Raw genomic sequence first — 6,376 nt, 5'->3', positions numbered from 1 at the left:
TGATTTATTTTTAAACAAAGCGCATGCATTGTTCCGCAATGCTCGTGTTAAATATTAAATGTTAAAGCTAAGTTAAAAATATGAAAAGTTTTAAAAATAAACAATTTCGTAAAAATATTTCAAATGAATATCTTTGGAATGCATTGCTGAATCTCGATAAACTAGATAAACTAGAATGAAGGGAAATTGATACGTCCACTATCGCTCATTAATTATTATCGCCTAGTACGTCGGCTATGGTGGCCACAAGACGTCGTGAATGCTCCACAGCACAAGTTGCCGTAACTTAACCCAAGTGAATACAGAAGAGTTCGTAGCATTTAATTTTACCTGGAGAAGCTTTGGGAAGCACACTTCAGTAAGTTTTTGGTAGTAGGCCGCAGCAAGCAAACCTGGTTCGAACTGAGGTTTAAATGAATTACTTGACGATGCCGAAGCGACGATATGTTGCTGCAAGTCAACTAGTTTCATATGACCAACCGATTGATCTTCAAGCCAAAGAAAATATGAGTAATTAAATACTTTATCTTTCCACATAACAGTATAGTGGCCCTTCTTTAAGTAGTTACGGGAGAGTTCAACCATCGACCATAAACGCTCTTTAGAAGTCAACTGATTAGCGCGCAAATCGGGTACAATCATGAGACCAGTGGTGCGATTAACATATGCAAAATGGATGAGTCCAGGAAAGTCTTCAAAATAGGCATCAATTGATATATTGCGTTCTGCCGTAACAGCTAAAAATTCTGTAATCCCCAGCATCTTACCTTCAACTAAGGATGCCACCTCTGTCAACTGACCCAAGGCTATTGACGAACTGTCACAGCAAGTTAAAGTAAACAACTGTTTTAATTCATCCATGAATGCTGGCACATTGGACTCAATCCTCACCAACAGCTCTCGCTCCACTGAACGAAAAAAAAAAATCCGTACATTTTCTTCAAGTTTTCCCATTTAGTAACAAACTTTTTCAGTGAAGTATCCAATTCACCACCTTTTAACTTAGAACGTTTTAGTGCATCTAATGCCTGCTTAACAAATGACTCTGAGCTTTCATAAGTGGGCCTCATTGCATCCGAGTCACCTTGTACTTGCAACGTTATTATCTTCTAGAGAACGAAGAACGTATCGTACATACTGCTTGCTACTTATAGACTAGCGTATTCGATCACCTGCACCAATAAGATACCTTTGGCAAGTGACAGGGCACACATCCAGAATGGGGATCATGTGATGCGCCCTGCAAAAACACAGCCACGGAACGGTTGAGTGGTCGCCGATCACGTTGTAGAGAACGCGCAAGCAACGACAAAAATACCAAATCGCATTGACTCAAAGCGAGGGCTTGCTTGGACGAAGTAGAAGCGACAAAGTTGTGTGATTCGATAAGCAAAGCATGTGTACGCTGATGGCCCAAATCCCGCAGATGTTCCAATGCACCATTGTGCTCACCACACGTTTCAGTTCATTGTTGGTAAGCAACATGAGCAACAAAGTTTGCTCCTCATCCCACAAATGCTCTTCATAACTTGCGAGGCAAGTGGAAAGCAGCTCTTCTTGTACGCTGCTCGCTTGTGTGGCAAATAAATTTGCACCGTAAAAATGACGGGCGAGTGCAATAGCTGCTCCAAGCTGACGCTTGAGTGTGTCTACTGGACGTTGACCTATTCTTACAAACGAATATCCGAGCAAATCACCGAATGCAAAATTAAGTCCATTGTCACACTGGAAACTTGAATATGTATGGTCGAATTGGCAATGCATTATACGTTGAGAATTGATGATGGGGCTGATAATGTGCAAGATGACATTTCAATCAATGGAGGCTGCAGTTGCATTTTCTGGAAAGAGGCCAGCGTTTTTAGCGAAGAAGTGCTCAGCAAGTGCTGCGTTAAGCTGCTGGAAAATGACATCATTAGCGCTGTTGAAGACGATCAGGCCGTTCATATCCATTGATTTAAAATTTTTACAAATATTTTTTAATTTTGTCGATAATTTTTAACTGCATTCATTCCCATTGCACTGATAAGGAAAAAGAAATATAGAAGAACTATAGCATTTACTAAACATTATATAAGAAATAAAAGGCATACTCACCCATTTTACTGTTTTTACTCCATGTGGCCATCGATTGAATGATGTTTTTTTTTCATTCAGGAAATCGTAATGTGAGCCCTGAGTAGAAATGTCAACTTAAGTCTCCGCCTAAAGCCGCAACTACATAACTTCCAGCGACGCCATCTATTTCTCGTTTGTGGAGAAATAATTATTATTTTTTCACATGCTTGTAATGTAAATCATTCATAAAAATAAATTTTATTAATTGCCACTTTTTTGTCTTCTTTTTGCCGTGTCGTATTCAGATACGTATGCACTAATTTTGCCTCTAGATACTCTACTTTCTTTTGCGCAAAACGAATTGGATGGTACATAAGAATTTTACCAAAATTTTATATTAGGCTTGCAATTTTTTGGGATATGAGCTTCCCTGTTTTTGGCAATGGTCACATACAGTGGCACCGCAAATTCTTTTTGGTGCCACCAGGCTGTTGGTTGTCGATCTTGGTTAAACAAAAGTCTCCAAAGTACAAAGAAAGTTTTGTTTGACATTGGCAGAATTTAAGCCAGCTATTTGGAAAAAATAACAAATCAGCTGAACAAAAATAAATTTCTTGCGAATGCCCTCAGTTTGACACTTTCTCATGATTGCCTTTGAAATTTGTTAAAATTATCATAATGTCAGGTCAACATTTATTTTTTTGTCTTCCGGTACAACCCTGCATAGGAAAATATATAGTACCGGTGTGACCCATCAACCGAAATACATGGGTAATTCAGCGTTTACACGTCCCAGTTTCCAATTTCGATATGCCCAAGAACGCCCTGTTTAGATCGTAAATTTTAAGATTTGCAAAAGGAAAACGAAACATTCTCGCCGACTCATTTTTACTTTTATATATTTAATTGCTCGCTACCCAACAATAACGTAAAAAAAATATATATATAACTTAACTGAGGCACCTAAATAAAAAAAAAAAAACGTAAAGCGAAACGCCACAAAGAATGCCCATCGCTTCGTCGTGCCGTGCCACTTATGTGACGCAAACCACCCAATTAGGGTATGCCCGGTTTTTGGCGCGAAAATACCTGAAGAAAGGTTAAGAGAAGCGCTACTTGGTCGATACAGTGGAAATTGTTTAGCCACAGATCACGCAACCGAACGATGTACCAGCGAAGGACGATGCCGTCGATGCGGTGAGAAGCACCACACTACGCTTCACCTCGGTGAAGCTCGACGACCCGCAGACGAAGCACAAAAGCCTTTGAGCGTCCAAGTCGAAGAAAAGGAGCGCAATAATTATGAGGCGGCGATCTCGCTATACGCGTCTGATTCTGGAACGGAGACCAGGCCTCTCCGTCCAGATATTGAAGAGGGCGAGATTATAGAGTTCGGAGTGGAGACTCGGCCTCTCCACCTGACTACTGCAAGGGTACCGGAAACTAGGTCTTTCCGACCCTTACTCCAACACGAGCGCGATCATCAACGACCGCATAAGCGCCAATTACCACACAAGCGACAGCAACCACACCAACGACAGCAACCACACCAACGACAGCGAACGCATCAGCGACGCCGACGAGACTGCAGAGCGGAAACTCGGTCTTTCCGCCTGCAGCGATCTTCGCGCGACCCATCGCCATCCGCATATGAAGACTAGGCCTCGCCAGCCATCACTACCAAGCGCGTTCCGTAATGGGTTATCGGCGAAAAATCCCATGGTAGGGCCAACCTTCCGCCCTATGGTAGCTATTCCTCCGACGGCCGTGGTTAAAGTTGAGGCGGGAGGGCGCTTGCATTTAGTCCGCGCGCTTATCAACGCCTGCGCTCCAACGACAATTGTATCTGCGGATCTGGCCCGCGAGCTACAGCTAAAGCAAACACGAGTCGGCGAGCAAACGGGCAGTCTCGTATGTCTCCGAGGGAAACACGGCCAAAATAAACGAGTTGCGACCCATGCCGTGGTTACGCCCCATTTCCACCGAGTAGCGCCAAGTAGCAGTGTAGATCCAACCGTCGCCGCAACGTACGCACATATCCGGTTAGCGGATCCTAAATTTTACGAGTCCGCGCCGATACGTCTGGTACTCGGCATCGACGTATACGCCGATATTCTGCTACCCGGCAATCTTCCGAATACCTTCGGGCCTTTGCTGGTTCAGAGCACCATCTTTGGATGGGTGCTTCCCGGAGTCTGCAGAGCCTAGTTTTTTTTAATTGAGATTTTATTATAGCCATAATTTTTTTAAAATGGATTTTATTTCTATTGAAAAAAAAAACAATGGATTTTTATATAAATATAAGATAAGTCGTGAATAAAGTGCATTTGAATGGTAACCACGTCTATTTCTTTAATTGCCTTTTTCAATTTCACTCCTGTAGTAGCTACAAAGAAAGAAGGACGAACTTGTTGGACGCCGAAGCTGCTGCTGGCATGCAAACGAATATTTCTAGATAAAAATGTTTTCTATTCTTCCAACCGAACAAGTGTGCCTGATAGTGAAACGCGGTCAAGTTTGTAGAAGTTGCTTACGGCAAGGGGGCCGGCATGTTTAGGCCTTCAGCCTAAATAGTTTTTCGTATTTTTGGTGAACCGCCCTAATGCTGGCATATGTACATACATGTATATACACTCATACATGCTCGTATGTATTAACAACAGCTAAGCCGTTAACTAATGTATCCCGCCGGACAATGAACCTTCGTTAAGTTTCCCCTTAACGTCAGTTATTGTCCGGCGGTCCAAACTTAGAAACCGCAAATTATATTTTTCACTTCTGTTTGGAGATCGACGAGGACACAACGCAGCTACCAGGCCACTTCGTAAAGGTATTCAAAAACGCATTTGTATATGCACACATAGATATATATATATCACTGTCGACAATAGTTGATTAAAATAAACGGTGCAAAATACTAAATCAATTCTTTCATTTTGTTCCATTTTTTCTCCATATCATAAAACGCTGGTGCGTCCATTCGCGAGCCTTGCGACGCCCGGGGTTTTACACTGAATGACAAATGTCATTCTAGAAAACCATGAGGGCGCAAACGGTAAGTTATTCTATAGAAAATTTTAATTAATAGTTTTTAGTTAATTTTGATTTCAATTTTCTTTTCAGAATTCTCCTTAAATGCCGGATCATTTGGATGGACTGTTCGCACAATGTGGGGTTGGATGATAACCGACTGAACCCTTTATTGCATCCATCGATGCAATGACACTTTCGGCCTATTTCCAGGTGGCTCAATCAATAACCTCTTCGACTGCGTGCAGTGCAGCTGGCTTAGTTTTGTGCAACCGTGGCGCATATAAGTATTTGGACGCAACTGCCATGGTTCCGACATGAAGGTGGCATTACTATGGAACGGGGGCTGTGATTGCGTGGTAATTCCAGCTACCTATGGATGGTGAAGGTGGTGGCACATAGCTAGCACACCATTCGTTTGTGTAGAATAACTCAAATTGGAATGCAGGGCGTGCAACGTGCCCATAGCAACGTGTTGGTTGAATTGCGGGAATGACATGGCCGCAGAATTATAGGATCAATGCCATATTCCTCAAGTAGATTATTTAAAGGGGATAGGCGCCCCGGAACGTAAATGAAAGATGTGTTTCAGTGGTGATCAGGCTTATAAGACGTTGTTATCAACCCACCCTTAGTGGAGCGTAATTGGAAGCAACAGGCCAAAAAGGCATATGCTATATGTCAACGCGATTATAACTTAAAGTACCTGTTGTGTTTAGTTAAAACACGTGAATAAATTAACCGCGATGTGAATCGTAGGTAGGTGGTTACCAGACAACAGCATGAGTTTACTCACTTCCATCTAAACAGTATGAACTCATTGCTGTGAACTCTATAAGGTTAGTGAGAAACACCGTACAAACAGTCAGATTCATAGTTAGTTTTGAAATCAATGTTTAGCTGCAGTGTACTCATTTGATTTCAAATATGGCATTGATATACTCTTTCCAAACCAAGTCAAGCGTGTGAAAAATGTTGTTATGAAAAGCAAGTCGAGCAATCGAATGACACCCATTGACTTCAAACAATTAGTAGAGAATACGACAATTTTGAAAAAATTGGATATTGATGAAATTTTTTTTAAATATATTAGTTTTACTAAATTATTTAGTTATGCACCTGATGTATATTTATATAACTAGTCTACAAAAGAAATGCAATGTTACCTCAGAAGACATCGGCTTTATATGGGACTTGAAAAATAAGTTGCTTTCTTATTTAAAAACAGTTGCTGTTGAAAACTAACAGATTTGCACAAAATTGTGCTTTTTTTATACCCGCCAGCAAA

The 6,376-nt window shown here is 41.4% G+C and overlaps 1 pseudogene; it reads right to left on the bottom strand.

Annotated features, from left to right (window-relative positions):
- Positions 1-192: 192 nt before the first annotated feature.
- Positions 193-1,947, bottom strand: LOC118750157 (annotated as a pseudogene).
- Positions 1,948-6,376: the final 4,429 nt, after the last annotated feature.

The sequence above is a fragment of the Rhagoletis pomonella genome, unplaced genomic scaffold (genome assembly GCF_013731165.1).
Source record: "Rhagoletis pomonella isolate Grant_MI unplaced genomic scaffold, Rhpom_1.0 Rhpom_scaffold_00152, whole genome shotgun sequence".
Taxonomy (NCBI): Eukaryota; Metazoa; Arthropoda; class Insecta; order Diptera; family Tephritidae; genus Rhagoletis; species Rhagoletis pomonella.
This window is presented reverse-complemented; position numbering and strand designations above follow the sequence as displayed.